The sequence below is a fragment of the Pristiophorus japonicus genome, chromosome 10 (assembly GCF_044704955.1).
Source record: "Pristiophorus japonicus isolate sPriJap1 chromosome 10, sPriJap1.hap1, whole genome shotgun sequence".
In the NCBI taxonomy this organism is placed as follows: Eukaryota; Metazoa; Chordata; class Chondrichthyes; family Pristiophoridae; genus Pristiophorus; species Pristiophorus japonicus.
Genome location: NC_091986.1, coordinates 214,198,319 through 214,216,211, shown reverse-complemented (window position 1 = coordinate 214,216,211; position 17,893 = coordinate 214,198,319). Strand labels below are relative to the sequence as shown.

The 17,893-nt window shown below is 49.9% G+C and overlaps 1 protein-coding gene across 1 annotated transcript in view; it reads left to right on the top strand.

Annotated features, from left to right (window-relative positions):
* The first annotated feature begins 1,022 nt into the window (after window positions 1-1,022).
* capn5a (calpain 5a) overlaps window positions 1,023-17,893 on the top strand; it is a 129,757-nt gene continuing 112,886 nt past the window's right edge. Inside the window, exon 1 of the mRNA XM_070892553.1 lies at window positions 1,023-1,146. The gene's annotated coding sequence lies outside the window, so the exon portion shown is untranslated. The remainder of the gene's footprint in view (window positions 1,147-17,893) is intronic.

The following is a 17,893-nucleotide window of genomic DNA, read 5'->3' as shown; positions in this document are numbered from 1 at the left end:
ATCGCTTCGTCCGTTACACATCGCTGGACTATCGCTTCGTCCGTTACACATCGCTGGACTATCGCTTCATCCGTTACACATCGCTGGGCTATCGCTTCGTCCGTTACACATCGCTGGGCTATCGCTTCGTCCCGTTTCATGTCGCTGGACTATCGCTTCGTCCGTTACACATCGCTGGACTATCGCTTCGTCCGTTACACATCGCTGGACTATCGCTTTGTCCGTTACACGTCGCTGCGCTATCGCTTCGTCCGTTACACGTCGCTGCGCTATCGCTAGGCCGAAAATCCCAATCCAAAAAATGGGCGATGTTCCAGCGATCATCAAGGCTGATACATCGTCCATTTTTGAGGCGATAGCCAGCAAAGTGGAAAGTCTAGCCCTACCTCTTTGACCAGGCTTTCGGTCATCTGTCGTAATTTCTTCTTGTGTGGCTTGGTGTCAAATGTATTTGTTTTGTTTTATAACACTGCTGTGAAAGCCTTTAGACGTTTCACTACGTTAAAGGCGCTAGATAAATACAAGTTGTTGTTGTTGTTGAGGTCGAAGATCAGCCAGGATCTTATTGAATGGCGGAACAGGTGCGAGGGGCCAAATGGCCTGCTCCTGTTCCTATTTCATATGTTCTAATCAGACAAAAGATTGACCCGGAGCCAAAGAAGGAGAGGTTCGCTGCTTGACCTGTCAGTGTTTCCAGCATTTTCTCTTTTCTCTTTCAGATTTCCAGCATCTGCATTATTTCACTTGACTCAGCACTGGGGGACGGGGGAAGGAGGGGGACTGAACTAACTTTCCTGGTGAATTCATCAACTCTCTGTGGATCTTTCGGGGGGGGGGGGGGGGGGTGGTGGATAATGTGAAATAGCCCAGCACTCTGTCACTTTAAGAATTCCCCTATCCCCGCCCCATACACACACACACAATAGAAACTACAAGTCCCAGTCTTCATGCCAACATGTGTTTGTTTGATAACTCAGCTCATGCGCGTTGGCAGCTTCCGCACTCCTCCCACAGGCGGGAGAAAAAGTATTTGTGTGCTGAAACCGACAAGCAGAAATCGACCAGTTGTCGGTTTCATCAGTCCCGGGCAGACCAGCGCTTGGTCAAAGGAGTGTGCACAATCCGCAGGGTTCGCCATCCAGAGAGGTGAGATTTTGCCAGGGACTCTCAAGTGAATGCCTGCAGCAGGGGTGGACAGGGATACAATTGAGTTAAAAACAAAGAGGGATACTTTTAGTTGCCCCCTGATGCGATACTTTAAAAAAAAATGCAACAGTGTCTGGAACTCAGTCCCACTCAGACACCCAGCAACCGGGCGAACAGGGACAAAGATTTTTTTTCTTTTGGCTGGTGGTTTAAGTTTAATTGCTCCTTTTCTGGATTTGATCTATTCTGTGTCTGTTTATCTCTCGGTTGTAAACCTCTCTGCCGATCAATAATGGTATGACTTTGCATTCTGGATTGTGCCGCGCGATATGTGACTCTTTTTAAGGGGGTGGTTGCTGGGGGTTTGTCAATAATGGATCAACGAGATGGAGAAATACTTTTGTGTTTTTTAAGGATTGTACAACACAAGGTATCGTATTTCAGGGTGTATATATCGCTCAGCATCAGAAATTTACAAAAGTCTTGTCAGAGATAAGGAAATAGATTTTTTGAAGCATACGGTCAAATCACTACATAATTCTATATACAACCTGTCTTTATATAGTGCCTTTTAAAGTAGAAAAATGTCCCAAGGCGCTTCATAGGAGCATTAACAAAATTTGACACTGAGCCACACAAGGAGAAATTAGAGTAAAGAGGTAGCTTTTAGGGAGCATTTAAAGGAGGAGGGAGACGTTTTGAGAGTGAATTCCAGAGTTTAGGGCCTTGGCAGCTGAAGGCATGAACACCAATGGTGGAGCGATTTACAATCGGGGATGTTCAACAGGTAAGCGCAGATATCTCGGAGGGTTGTGGGGCTGGAGGAGATTACAGAGATAGGGAGGGGGCGAGGCCATGGAAGGATTTGTAAACGAGGATGAGAATTTTAAAGTCGAGGCGTTGCTTCACCGGGAGCCAAAGTAGGTTAGCGAGCACAGGTGGTGATGGGTGAGCGGGACTTGGTGCGAGTTAGGACACGGGCAGCCGAGTTTTGGATCACCTCAAGTTTGCATAGGGTAGAATGTGGGAGGCCAGCCAGGAGTGCATTGGAATGGTCAAGTCTAGAGGTAACAAAGGCGTGGATGAGGACTTCAGCAGCGGGATGAGCTGCTGATTTAAAAAATCTACAATGTTACTAACTAGGGTTATTTAATTCCATATGACTGATCTACAAAAGCTTTATTTGTCACATTCAGATATATATCTCCTCCCCCCGTTGTGCAATTATGTACCTGTAATGTGAGTGGTTTAATATACTGTTGTGCAATGTCTCCTATTTGTATTGCCTGTGGCTAAGTTTTGGGCAAGTTTTACTGTACTGCCTGCTTTTGTTCACTTGTCCTAATCATAGAATCACACAGCACAGGGAGGAGGCCATTCAGCCCATCGTGCCTGTACCGGCTCTTCAAAAGAGCTCTCCAATTAGTCCATCTTGAAACCCCCCCCCGATCTTCCCCACAGCCCTGCAAATTTCTCCTTTTCAAGTGTATATATCCAAGTAATGTCTGCTTCTTTGAGTCGGTGTCCAATTTATGCTCCTGTGAAGAGCCTTGGGTCGTTTTATTATGTTAAAGGTGCTATATAAATGCAAGTTGTTGTTGTATCCATGGGCCAAGTGAATAGAACAAGATAAAGAAAGAAAGACTTGGATTTATATAGCGCCTTTCATGACTACCGGACGTCCCAAAGTGCTTTACAGCCAATGAAGTACTTTTGGAGTGCACTCACTGTTGTAATGCGGCAGCCAACTTGCGCACAGCAAGCTCCCACAAACAGCAATGTGATAATGCCCAGATAATCTGTTTTGGTGATGTTGATTGAGGGATAAATATTGACCAGGACACTGGGGATAACTCCCCTGCGAAATAGTGCCATGGGATCTTTTACATCTACCTGAGAGAGCAGACAGGGGGGCCTCGGTTTAATGTCTCATCTGAAAGACGGCACCTCCGACAGTGCAGCACTCCCTCAGCACTGCACTGGGAGTGCCAGCCTAGATTTATGTGCTCCAGTCCCTGGAGTGGGATTTGAACCCACAACCTTCTGACTCCGAGGCGAGTGCTCTACGCACTGAGCCACAGCTGGCACTAGATGGTGGCGTGCGACGTCCAGTGTCGATGTTGCTTTGTCTCCCATACCACGGTGATGTCACCTCGAGTCGTGGGTCTCTGTGCCATCTGAGGCAAGTGTTGACATGTTTTTAACTGCTGCTGGATGCCAACTGCCTCTGAATTTACTTACTGCTGTCCCCTTCTCCAGCTCCTTTTTTTTGTTCCGTGTCTCGCTATTTTAATTTGGGGCAAAGGAGATGGCAAAGTGCCAACCTGTTTTAAATAGCAGACATCTCTGCTTGAGGTGAGCATTTTAGGGATGGTTCCTCCACTGCTCTGAATTTCTCTTATCTTTTCTTTGGCACACAATGAACAATAGCATGGGTAGGTTAAAATCAACAGGCAGCCAAGATAGTACTGCCACCCTCCCTAAACTATACCTGTCTCTGTGTCTCAATCAGCCCAGTGCAAGGAGTCAAGTTGAATTATTCATTAGTAAATCACTGTCTAAGTTAAAATGGAGCTTGGCCAAGATTAAATTGACATTGTGCAATAGTGTGTGGCTGCTGAGTCAAAAGCCTTCTGATAAAGTGCAACATCCCCACCGACACCTGGAAGTCCCTGGCCAAAGACCACCCTAAGTGGAGGAAGGGCATCTGGGAGGGCGCTGAGCACCTCGAATCTCGTCGCCGAGAGCGTGCAGAAACCAAGCCACAGGCAACGGAAGGAGCGTGCGGCAAACCAGGCTCCCCGCCCTTTCCTTCAACCACTGTCTGTCCCACCTGTGACAGGGACTGTGGCTCTCGTATTGGACTGTTCAGTCACCTAAGGACTCATTTTAAGAGTGGAAGCAAGTCTTCCTCGATTCCGAGGTACGGCCTATGATGACAACATAGGATCTTGTAGTGCAGAAGGAGGCCATTTGGTCCATGATGCTTGTCCGCACTCTTCCCATTCCCCCACCGCCCCACTGTAGACCTGCAAATTTTTCCTCTGAGAATTTATCCAATTCACTTTCGAAGGTTGCTATTGAATCTGGTTCCGCCATCCTTTCAGGCAACGCGTTCCCCGATTATAAAAATTCTCCTCGTCTCCCAGCCCTAGTTCTTTTGCCAGTTGTCTTAAATCTGTGCCCTCTGATTACTGACCCTTCCACCAGCAGAACCACTTTCTTCCCATCTGTCCTGGCCACTATTTATCCCTCAATCAACATAACACAAACAGATGATCTGGTCATGTATCACATTGTTGTTTGTGGGAGTTTGCTGTGTGCAAATTGGCTGCCGTGTTTCCTACATTACACCAGTGACTACACTCCAAAAGTACTTCTTTGGTTGTACAGTGCTTTGTGACATCCGGTGGTCGTGAACGGTGCTATAGAAATTCAAGTTTTTGTTTTTATCTAGTCTATCAAAGCACCTCTATTAAATCCATCTCCCCCCTTAACCTCCATAATTCCATTAATAATTTTAGTATAGTATAGTATTAGTATTAGGCGGTCCCTCGTATCGAGGATGGCTTGCTTCCACACCGAAAAGGGATGCGTTCACAGGTATTTCAATGAAGGACCTAACATTCCAGATCCTGAACTACATCCTGAAGGGTGGAAGATGCCTGTGCGTGGATTTTTTTAACGTGGGGTGGCCGTTGCACACCAGCCACCACACGGGGCTTGACAGAGCTAGGTCTTGGTCCAGAGGATTTTAAAAGGGAGTTGGTCAGTTACTTGGAAGATGAGGAACTTGCAGGGTTATGGACAAAAAAGTGGGAATGTAGGACTAAGAACGACTGCTCTTTCAAAGAGTCGGCCTCCTTCTGTGCTGTAAGTTTCTGTGATTCTGACCACCTTCTGCTCAAAGGAGAACAATCCCAGCTTCTGTAGTGTCTCCTCCCTGACAGCATCACGAGCATTTCCATTTGGAAGGATGTGCAATTGAAGCGAAGAGACCCACTTGGAACCATTAGTTAATGGATTGGCTGTAATGAGAGACTTCTGCGTGGCTAAGGGAGTTCAATGGCTGTCTCAGTCTCTACTTCAGGGAGGAAATTGCGGCAGTCTCCACAGCCATTGGCTTTGTGATTTTTTTTTTTCCCCTTTTTTCAGGGCTGAGATTATGGGATGCCTAAAACCACACGACAAGCGATGTAATGGCTACTTGCAGTGGTTCACAGTTCCGCTTGTCTTACGGCCTGTCATTACGTGGGTGCTCACCACATTACACGCATAAGTAGTGGTTGAGCACTTGCAGTTTGAACTGGACAGGGAGAGGAAGAGTGGGCAGGTCATTTCAACCCCAAGGGAGCAAGAGGTTCTCAAATTGGGGATGAATAAATAAGCATGCATGTCGGGTCATTTATGGAGCGTTTCCAGATGTGACTCTTCAAAGACTGCCTATGGGCGCTGTTATCTACCGAGTTCTGCTTCTCTCTCCTGCCCCCAGGATCTGGATGTGGATTTGGAATAGCTCCAATAATTCCAATTCTCCTGAAATAGAGACTCCTGGGACTTGAGCACAAATACTCGTGGGGGAATCTAGAACCAGGGGGCATAGTTTCAGAATAAAGGGGAAACGGAAATGAGGAGGAATTTCATCTCTCTGATGGTCGTGAACCTTTGGAATTCTCTACCCCAGAGAGCTGTGGCAGCTGGGTCATTGAGAGTATGTTTAAGGTGGAGGTAGTCAGAGATTTTTGAACGATAAGGGAGTCGAGGGTTATGGGGAGCGGGCAGGGAAGTGGAGTTGAGGCCACGATCAGATCAGCCATGATCTTATTGAATGGCGGAGCAGGCTCGAGGGGCCAAATGGCCGACTCCTGCTCCTATTTCTTATGTTCTTGCCTGACGCTCCCAGCGCAGTATTGAGGGAGCGTTGCACTGTCAGAGGTGCCGTCTTTTAGATGAGATGTTAAACTGAGGCCCTGTCTCAGATGTCCTCCTGAGGCCATCAAGACTGGAGTCACATGTAGTGGTGGCAAACTCCCTTCCCTGAAGAACATTGGTGAACCACGTGTTCTTGCATCGATGCACTGACCACACTCGACCAGCTCCGCTGGGCGGGCCACATTGTCCGCATGCCCGACACAAGACTCCCAAAGCAAACACTCTACTCGGAACACATGCACGGCAAGCGGGCCCCAGATGGGCAGAGGAAACGTTTCAAGGACACCCTCAAAGCCTCCTTGATAAAATGCAACATTCCCCACCGATACCTGGGAGTCCCTGGCCAAAGACCGCCCTAAGTGGAGGAAGAGCATCCGTGAGGGTGCTGAGCACCTCGAGTCTCGTCGCCGAGAGCATGCAGAAAGCAAGCGCAGGCAACGGAAGGAGCGTGCGGCAAACCAGACTCCCCACCCACCCTTTCCTTCAACCACTGTCTGTCCCACCTGTGACAGGGACTGTAATTCCCGTATTGGACCGTTCACTCACCTGAGAACTCACTTTTAGATGGAAGCAAGTCTTCCTTGATTTTGAGGGACTGACTGACTGACTGTATCAATCCAATCACTTTCACATTTGTTATTTCTGGTGCCACTCCACAAATGACCAGATTGATTGAATTTGGTTTCATCACTTGCCGTGGTGGGATTTGGACTTGTGACCTCTGGGCTGCTGGTTGGGTAATGTATCTCCCAGGCTACCACACCACACCGTTAGAGCATAGAGGATCTGAACCATTTCAAGTTTTGTTTCCTCCCTTCTCACCAAGCCAGAAGAGTTCCTTTTTTTAAATTCATTCCCGGGATGTGGGCATCGCTGGCAAGGCTGGCATTTATTGCCCATCCCCAACTGCCCCTTGAGAAGGTGGTGGTGAGCCACCGCCTTGAACCGCTGCAGTCCGTGTGGTGAAGGTGCTCCCACAGTGCTGTTAGGGAGGGAGTTCCAGGATTTTGACCCAGCGACGATGAAGGAACGGCCGATATATTTCCAAGTCACATTTTTCCCCCTCTATCAAAAGTCCATATAAAAAAATAATGAGAAGTCATCATCATCATAGGCAGTGCCACAGACCACCGGTCACTTCACAGTACAAGATGGATGCGAGCACTAGGCTATCACATCACATCATCATCATAGGCAGTCCCTCGGAATCGAGGAAGACTTGCTTCCACTCTAAAAGTGAGTTGTCAGGTGACTGAACAGTCCAATACAGGAATTACAGTCTCTGTCACAGGTGGGACAGACAGTGGTTGAGGGAAAGGGTGGGTGGGGAGTCTGGTTTGCCGCACACTCCTTCCGCTGCCTGCGCTTGTTTTCCGCATGCTCTCGGCGACGAGACTCGAGGTGCTCAGCGCCCTCCCGGATACTCTTCCTCCACTTAGGGCGGTCTTTGGCCAGGGACTCCCAGGTGTCGGTGGGGATGTTGCACGTGAGGCTTTGAGGGTGTCCTTGAAACGTTTCCTCTGCCTGCCTTGAGCTTGTTTGCCGTGTAGGAGTTCTGAGTAGAGCGCTTGCTTCGTGAGTCTTGTGCCAGGTATGCGGACAATGAGAAGTTTCCACTTATTAGATGTAGGGGTTTGGTTGCACTTCTGCCAATGAAACTCGCTCGCTACTGCACCGGAGTGTCAGCCTAGTTTACCCTGACATGGAGCTCATACCAACAACTCTTTGGCCCAAGAGTGCTGCTATGAATTGAGCCAAGCACGGAGGGAGGACTCCCACCATCATTAGCCCAGTTACTGCTTGTCACTGGCCTTGTTTACCCATAAGCTGTTATTGCCTGTTAGGAGTCTAGTCAGTGAGAGAGAATATTAACAACTACTCCAGTCTGTGTACATCTCAGCTCTTGCAATAATGACCTAGTTCTGGAATTTCTTGGCATCCTCTATAAACAAGGAGGTAGAAAATGCAAATAGTTGACGTCCGACTCAGACAGAATGTGCTCGACGGCTTATTAATTATAGTCGCTGTGCAAGGTTGTTGCCGGCCTGAAGGAATACAATTCACGAATATAATAAATAACTCCTGCATTTATATAGGAACTTTACACATGGTGGTCCCTCGAATCACTTCACACGACAAATTACTTGGCAGTGCAGCAAATATTATCATTGGCAAATCCATTCTGGACCAACAATGTCCCACACAGAGCAATGAGGTGAATGGGCAATTAACCTGTTTGTTTGGTGGTTGAGGGAGCAATGTATGCCAAGGCACAGATGCCAATGATATATTCTTGAAATAGTGCTAACGTTCTCTCATTTACTACAGTGTGTTTACTTGGTCTCAGATGTGGCTCTGTGGGTAGTGCCCTTGCCTCTGAGTCAGAAGGTCATGAGTTCAAGTCCCACTCCAGGGACTTGAGCACAAAAATCCAGGCTCGCACTCCACAGTGCAGTGCTGAGGGAGTGCTGCACTATCGGTGTTGCCATCTTTTGCATGAGACGTTAAACCGAGGCCCCGTCTGCTCTCTCGGGTGGATGTAAAAGATCCCATGTCACTGTTTTGAAGAAGAGCAGGGGAGTTATCCGCAGTGCCTAGGCCAATATTTATCCCTCAACCAACATAACTAAAACAAGATTATCTGGTCATTATCACATTGCTGTTTGTGGGAGCTTGCTGTGAACAAATTGGCTGTGTGTTTTCCACATTATAACTGACTACATGTCAAAAAAGTACTTCATTGGTTTTGAAGCACTTTGAGACATCCTGATGTTGTGAAAGGTGCTATATAAGGCGATTCATTCTTTTTATGCTGTTACTGCACTGGGTGGATGTCTTGGATCTAGCCTGAAGACGACGAAGGCTGAACAGGTTCCTATTGGTTCTATAGTTTAGTTCCACTCCAGCAGGGAGCTTGTTGAGAGTGAGATGGAGCATTGCAGTGAAGAAAAGCATTGGTACGATGGCGCAGCCTTGCTTGACCCCAGTCCGGACGTGGATTGGGTCTGTGGTGGATCCATTGGTCAGGATCACGGCCTGCATGTCGTCATGGAGCAGGCGGAGGATGGTGACAAACTTTTGGGGGCAGCCGAAATGGAGGAGGACGCTCCATAGTCCCTCACTGTTGACTGTGTCCAAGGCCTTTGTGAGGTCAAAGAAGGTCATGTACAAGGGTTGGTGCTGTTCCTGCATTTCTCTTGTAGTTGTCGCGCGGTGAAGATCATGTCCCTTGTACCCCTCAGTGGACGGAATCCGCATTGTGACTCCAGGAGGAGCTCTTCCGCCACAGGGAGAAGACGGTTGAGAAGGATTCGAGCGACGACTTTCCCAGTCGCCGATAGCAGGGAGATTTCTCTGTCGTTGGCGCAGTCGGACTTGTCTACAGGGCAGTAGTGAGACCCGCCCTCCTGTATGGCTCAGAGCTGTGGACCATTTACAATAGACACCTCAACGCGCTGGAGAAGTACTACCAGCGCTGCTTCCGCAAGATCCTGCAAATCCTCTGGGAGGACAGACGCACCAACATCGGTGTTCTTGCTCAGGCCAACATCCCCAGCATTGAAGCACTGACCACACTCGACCAGCTCCGTTGGGCAGACCACATCGTCCGCATGCCCAACATCCTTTTCAGAATGGCAGGCAGTGACTAGTGGGGTGCCGCAGGGCTCAGTGCTGGGACCCCAGCTCTTTACAATATACATTAATGATTTAGATGAAGGAATTGAGTGTAATATCTCCAAGTTTGCAGATGACACTAAACTGGGTGGCGGTGTGAGCTGTGAGGAGGATGCTAAAAGGCTGCAGGGTGACTTGGACAGGTTAGCTAAGTGGGTAAATGCATGGCAGATGCAGTATAATGTGGATAAATGTGAGGTTATCCACTTTGGGGGCAAAAACACGCAGGCAGAATATTATCTGAATGGTGGCAGATTAGGAAAAGGGGAGGTGCAACGAGACCTGGGTGTCATGGTTCATCAATCATTGAAAGTTGGCATACAGGTACAGCAGGCGGTGAAGAAGGCAAATGGTATGTTGGCCTTCATAGCTAGGGGATTTGAGTATAGGAGCAGGGAGGTCTTACTGCAGTTGTACAGGGCCTTAGTGAGGCCTCATCTGGAATATTGTGTTCAGTTTTGGTCGTCTAATCTGAGGAAGGACGTTCTTGCTATTGAGGGAGTGCAGACTGATTCCTGGGATGGTGGGACTGACATATGAGAAGAGACTGGATCAACTGGGCCTTTATACATTGGAGTTTAGAAGGATGAGAGGGGATCTCATAGAAACGTATAAGATTTTGACGGGATTGTCAGGTTAGATGTGGGAAGAATGTTCCCGATGTTGGGGAAGTCCAGAACCAGGCGACACAGTCTTGGGATAAAGGGTAGGCCATTTAGGACTGAGATGAGGAGAAACTTCTTCACTCAGAGAGTTGTTAACCTGTGGAATTCTCTACCGCAGAAAGTTGTTGAGGCCAGTTCATTGGATATATTCAAAAGGGAGTTAGATATGGCCCTTACGGCTAAAGGGATCAAGGAGTATGGAGAGAAAGCAGGAAAGGGGTACTGAGGGAATGATCAGCCATGATCTTATTGAATGGTGGTGCAGGCTCGAAGGGCCGAATGGCCTGCTCCTGCACCTATTTTCTATGTTTCTATGAGACTCCCAAAGCAAGCGCTCTACTCGGAACTCCTTCACGGCAGGCGAGCCCCAGGTGGGCAGAGGAAACGTTACAGGGACATCCTCAAAGCTTCCTTGATAAAATGCAACATTCCCCACTGACACCTGGGAGTCCCTGGCCAAAGACCGCCCTAAGTGGAGGAAGTGCATCCAGGAGGGCGCTGAGCAGCTCGAGTCTCGTCGCCGAGAGCATGCAGAAATCAAGCGCAGGCAGCGGAAGGAGCGTGCGGCAAACCAGACTCCCCACCCACCCTTTCCTTCAACCACTGTCTGTCCCACCTGTGACGGACACTGTCATTCTCGTATTGGACTGTTCAGCCACCCGAGAACTCACTTTTTGGAGTGGAAGCAAGGGACTGCCTATGCTGATTATGGTGGATGTGAAATGCAGTAACAGACTGTTAAACTGTTGCCATGGTAGTGCTAATCTTGGGTGTGTTTACAACCAGCCAGGACAAGATATTTCATCTAAGTGATAGTATTCACACTCTAAAGTCATGGTTGGTGTCCGTCACTCTTGGAGAGCTGAGGGCAGTGCATGCTATAAATACATTTTCAGACTGCCTGTTTTGACAAGACCAGCTATTCACTGTCTAGCAATTTTTAGCAAGCTCTCGGAAGTATACTTGTGTGTCACCATTGGTGGCCATGCTTTCGGCTGCCTGGGCCCTAAACTTGAATCTCCTTCCCTCAACCCCACCGCCTCTCATTTTCCTACTTTTAAGACACTCCTTTTAAAACCTACCTCTTCGACCAAGCTTTTGGTCACCTGTCCTAATCTCCTTCGAGGTCATCCAAAACTCGTGTGCTAACTCGTACCAAGTCTCGCTCGCCCATCTGCCCTGTGATCACTGACCTACATTGTCTCCCAATTAAACAACGCCTCGCTTTTAAAATTCTCATCCTTGTTCTCCCATCCCTCCACGGCCTCGCCCCTCCCTATCTCTGTAATCTCCTCCAGCCCTATAATAGCGCTGGATCTCTGTGCTCCGTCTATTCTGGCCTTTTCAACATTCCAGATTTTAAATGCTCCACCATTGGCGGCCGTGCCTTCAGCTGGCTGGGTCCCAAGCTCTGGAATTCTCTCCTAAACCTCTCCACCTTTCTTTCTTCCTTGAAGACACTCCTTTAAAACCTAGCTCTTCAAGCTATTAGCCTGCTGCCCTGTCATCTCCTTATATGGTTCATTGTCAAATTAATTTTTTGCTAACGCTCCTGTGAACCACTTTGGGATGTTTTACTACTTTCATCATCATCATAGGCAGTCCCTCAAAACTGAGGAAGACTTGCTTCCACTCTTAGAGTGAGTTCTCAGGTGGCTGTACAGTCCAATACAGGAATTACAACTCTGTTCCACCTGTGACACACAGTGGTTGAAGGAAAGGGTGGGTGGGACTGGTTTGCCGCACACTCCTTCCGCTGCCTGTGCTTGGTTTCTGCATGCTCTCGGTGATGAAACTCTGTGCTCAGTGCCCTCCCAGATGCTCTTCCTCCACTTTGGGCGATCTTGGGCCAGGGACTCCCAGGTGTCGGCAGGGATGTTGCATTTTATCAAGGAGGCTTTGAGGGCGTCCTTAAAACGTTTCCTCTGCCCACCTGGGGCTCGCTTGCCGTGTAGGAGTTCCGAGTAGAGCACTTGCTTAGGGAGTCTCGTGTCGGGCATGCAGACAATGTGGCCCGCCCAACGGAGCTGGTCGAGTGTGGTCAGTGCTTCGATGCTGATTGGGAACACTGACGTTGGTGCGCCTGTCCTCCCAGTGGATTTGCAGGATCTTGCGGAGGCAGTGCTGGTGGTACTTCTCCAGTGCTTTGAGGTGTCTACTGTATATGGTCCACATCTCTGAGCCATTTAGGAGGGTGGGTATCACTACAGCCCTGTAGACCATAAGCTTGATGCCAGATTCGAGGTCTCAAGAAGGCCGCACTGGAGGCGGTGTTGGACCTCGTCGTCTATGTCGGCCCTTGCTGACAGTAGGCTCCCGAGGTATGGAAAATGGTCCACCTTGTCCAGGGCCGAGTTGTGAATTTTGATGACCAGCGGGGCAGTGGTGGGGTCAGGTTGGTGGAGGACCTTTTGTCTTGCGGGTGTTTAGTGTAAGGCCCATGCTTTCGTGCGCCTCAGTGAAGGTGTTGACAATGGCTTGGCATTAAACGCACTATATAAAAACAAGTTGTTGTTGTACAATAGCTGCGTTCAGGCAAATTGGGGAAAAGGCTCGAGGGGCTGAATGGCCTTTTCCTGTTTTTTTTTCCCTTAGAGTAATTGCACTCTGGTTCTAAGGGTTTCAGATGCCTTCTGGTACCTTGCCAAATGGCCATACTCCATTTGTTTATCTGGAAAGTGAATCTCCAAGTGGAGGGAGTGGGTATTGCAAAGCCTGATGTTGCCCGCACACACTATCTAACTCGTATCAAGTTCCCTCGTCCCTGTGCTCGCCTACCTACACTGGCTCCCCGACCACCAACTCCTCCAATTCAAAATTCTCATCCTCTTATTCAAATCCTCCCATGGCTTCTCCTCTCCCTCTCTCTGACCCCACAACCCTCCGAGATCTCCGCGCTCCTCCAATTCTGCCCTCTTGCACATCCCTGATTTTCATCCCTCTACCATTGCCAGCTGTGCCTTCATGTGCCTGGACCCCAAGGTCTGGAATTCCCTCCCTAAACCTCTCTACCTCTCTCCTCCTTTAAAATGCTCCTTGCAACCTAACTCTTTGACCAAGCTTTTGGTCACCTGTCCTAACACCTCCTTGTGTGGCTCGGTGTTAAATTATGTTACTCGCTCCTGTGAAGCGCCCTGGGATGTTTTACTACATTAAAGGTGCTATATAAATGCAGGTTGTTGGACACTGGATAGCAACCTGTATTGGAAATCTTGGTTGACTTTTTTTTATTCCCCCCGACCCCCCCTATACCTGGCCAAGGGTCTGAGGCCAGTTGTACCATTCCTTACTTGCAACTCCAGTTGAAGTTGGCCAAAAATGCTTCTGACTTCCTGGCCTCTGTCCCTTTTATAACATTCGCAGTACGTTTCACCAGAAACTTGATGTTGTTTACTTTTAATATCATTTGTAATGTTAATGGCTGGAAGTGACGTCAGAAAATAATCTCCAGAATGTTCGAAAGGTGGCATGAACCAGCTTATCTAAGGTCAAGCTGACTATGACCTCGATTTGAGGTGTGTGATTAATTGCTTGTAATGTGTTCCACCTGCCCACACTGGGATTTGGGTTAGGCTGCAGAATGCGTAACAGAAAGGCTTGCATTTAAAAAGGCACTTGTTACAGCGTCAGCCTGAGTCAGATGGTCATGGGTTCAAGTTTCAAGACCCGTTCCAGAGACTTAAGCACATAAATCTAGGCCGACACTTTAGTGCAGTGCTGAGGGAGCGCCGCACTGTCGAAGGGGCAGTACTGAGGGAGCGCCGCACTGTCGGAGGGGCAGTACTGAGGGGGCGCGCACTGTCGGAGGGGCAGTACTGAGGGAGCGCCGCACTGTCGGAGGGGCAGTACTGAGGGAGCGCCGCACTGTCGGAAGGGCAGTACTGAGGGAGCGCCGCACTGTCGGAGGGGCAGTACTGAGGGAGTGCCGCACTGTCGGAGGGGCAGTACTGAGGGAGCGCCGCACTGTCGGAGGGGCAGTACTGAGGGAGCGCCGCACTGTCGGAGGGGAGCTGTGTGAGGGAGCGCCGCACTGTCGGAGGGGCGGTACTGACGGAGTGCCGCACTGTCGGAGGGGCGGTACTGAGGGAGTGCCGCACTGTCGGAGGGGCGCTGTGTGAGGGAGCGCCACACTGTTGGAGGGGCGGTACTGACGGAGTGCCGCACTGTCGGAGGGGCGGTACTGAGGGAGTGCCGCACTGTCGGAGGGGCAGTACTGAGGGAGCGCCACACTGTCGGAGGGGCGCTGTGTGAGGGAGCGCCGCACTGTCGGAGGGGCAGTACTGACGGAGTGCCGCACTGTCGGAGGGGCGGTACTGAGGGAGCGCCGCACTGTCGGAGGGGCAGTACTGAGGGAGCGCCACACTGTCGGAGGGGCGCTGTGTGAGGGAGCGCCACACTGTCGGAGGGGCGGTACTGAGGGAGCGCCGCACTGTCGGAGGGGCAGTACTGAGGGAGCGCCGCACTGTCGGAGGGGCGCTGTGTGAGGGAGCGCCACACTGTCGGAGGGGCGGTACTGAGGGAGCGCCGCGCTGTCGGAGGGGCAGTACTGAGGGAGCGCCGCACTGTCGGAGGGGCAGTACTGAGGGAGCGCCACACTGTCGGAGGGGCGCTGTGTGAGGGAGCGCCACACTGTCGGAGGGGCGGTACTGACGGAGCGCCGCACTGTCGGAGGGGCGCTGTGTGAGGGAGTGCCGCACTGTCGGAGGGGCGCTGTGTGAGGGAGCGCCGCACTGTCGGAGGGGCGCTGTGTGAGGGAGTGCCGCACTGTCGGAGGGGCGGTACTGAGGGAGCGCCGCACTGTCGGAGGGGCGGTACTGAGGGAGCGCCGCACTGTCGGAGGTGCGTTCTTTCAGATTAGACGTTAAACCGAGGCCCAGTCTGCCCCTCTCTGGCGGATGGTAAAGATCTCACGGCACTATTTAAAAGTTGCCTATAAAGCATTTCGTGAAGTCGTGAAAGCCGTTATAAAAATCTACATCTTTTGTTTACGCCCTCATGGATGTCCTGAAGCACTTTTACAACAAATAAATTATTTTGAGGTGCAGTCGAAGGAGGGGGAAGTGTTGGGATTAAGGTTATACGGAGAAAAGGTCATGGAATAGAATCTTGCAGCACAGAAGGAGGCCATTCGGCCCATCGAGCCCGTGCCAGCCCTTTTGAAAGATCAGTCGTGCTCAGTCCCACACCGTGTCCCCGCTAAGCTGTACAGTCATCAGCAAGGTCCAGTGCAGACCGCTCACCGGGTTGTACACTGCAGACACTGCGCGTGCACAAACATTTGAACGGGCGGCACGCTGTGCGAGGCGGAGCAGCGCGGCTCATGGGGGCGTTGGTCCCATACCCCAGCCTTTTCCCTATCGCCCTGAAAACGAGTCCTCATCATAAGAACATCAGAAATAGGAGCAGGAGTAGGCCATACGGCCCCTCGAGCCTGCTCCACCATTTAATATGATCATGTCTGATCTGATCATGGACTCGGGTCCACTTCCCCGCCCGCTCCCCTTATCCCCTAATCGGTTAAGAAACTGTCTATCTCCGCCTTAAATTTATTCAATGACCCAGCTTCCACAGCTCTCTGAGGCAGCGAATTCCACAGATTTACAACCCTCAGAGAGGACATTCCTCCTCATCTCCAGTTTTAAATGGGTGGCTCCTTATTCTAAGATTACGTCCCTAGTTCTAGTCTCCCCCATCCGTGGAAACATCCTTTCTGTATCCACCTTGTCAAGCCCCCTCATCTTATACGTTTCTGAATTCCAATGAGTAAAGACCCAACCTATTCAACCTTTCCTCATAAGTCAACCCACCTCATCTCCGGAATCAACCGAGTGAACCTTCTCTGAACTGCCTCCAAGTACATGTCCAACTGCCCTTTGAAAGTTCCTGTGCAATCCGATTCCATCACATAAGAACACAAGAATTAGGAACAGGAGTAGGCCATCTAGCCCCTCGAGCCTGCTCCGCCATTCAACAAGATCATGGCTGATCTGGCCGTGGACTCAGCTCCACTTACCCGCCCTCTCCCCGTAACCCTTAATTCCCTTATTGGTTAAAAATCTATCTGTCTGTGATTTGAATACATTCAATGAGCTAGCCTCACCTGCTTCCTTGGGCAGAGAATTCCACAGATTCACAACCCTCTGGGAGAAGAAATTCCTTCTCAACTCGGTTTTAAATTGGCTCCCCCGTATTTTGAGGCTGTGCCCCCTAGTTGTAGTCTCCCCGACCAGTGGAAACAACCTCTCTGCCTCTATCTTGTCTATCCCTTTCATTATTTTAAATCTTTCTATAAGACCACCCCTCATCCTTCTGAACTCCAACGAGTAAAGACCCAGTCGACTCAATCTATCATCATAAGGTAACCCCCTCATCTCCGGAATCAGCCTCAGTGAATCGTCTCTGTACCCCCTCCAAAGCCAGTATATCCTTCCTTAAGTAAGGTGACCAAAACTGCATGCAGTACTCCAGGTGCGGCCTCACCAATACCCTGTACAGTTGCAGCAGGACCTCCCTGCTTTTGTACTCCATCCCTCTCGCAATGAAGGCCAACATTCCATTCGCCTTCCTGATTACCTGCTGCACCTGCAAACTAACTTTTTGGGATTCAGGTAGTGCGTTGCAGATCTGAGCACCCCTCTTTGTGGGGAAAAAAATGTCGTCTCCTTTCCCCTCTCGCCCTTTCGTATATAACCAGTGCTCCTTCATACTATTCAATCGTATTCAGTGCATCCTTTTTTGTTATATGGTGTATCAGGGTTTCAGGCCGTCTTGCAGCACTTCACAGCCAATTAAATACTTCCCCAGTGTCGACGCTGTTATTTTATAAGCAATGGCAGGAACCATTCCGTTCACCAGAAGGTCCCACAAACGACAAGTTAGATTAATGAACGTTATTTGGGGGTGGCAGTTGAGCAAACAATATTGGCCAGGACACCGGGGAGAACTCCCATGCTCTTCTTCGAAATAGTGCAATGGGATATTTTACGTTCACCTGAGAGGGCAGACGGGGCCTCGGTTTAACGTCTCATCCGAAAGACGGCACCTCCGACAGTGCAGCGCTCCCTCAACACTGCACTGGAGTGTCAGCCTAGATTTTTGTGCTCCAGTCTCTGGAGTGGGTTAGGAAGGGAGGGAATAAAGTCAGTCAGGATACATGCTTTCGATTGCTGTCCAGTGACTGTGGGGAGATCAGGTGTGAACGGGGTCGGATGTGATTCCCTCCACAGTTGGCTAGCTTACTGGTACTCAATGTCGAGCCTCAAGAAAATGTTCGGTGTGCATAGAATTTATCAGGAGAGGGTCAGCTGTGGCTGTGGTCAGCACACTCGCCTCTGAGTCAGACGGTTGTGGGTTCAAGTCCCACTCCAGAGACTTCAGCACATAAATCTAGGCTGACACTCCAGTGCAAAGATAGAAAGAAAGACTTGCATTTATATAGCGCCTTTCACGACCACCAGACATCTCGCAGCGCTTTA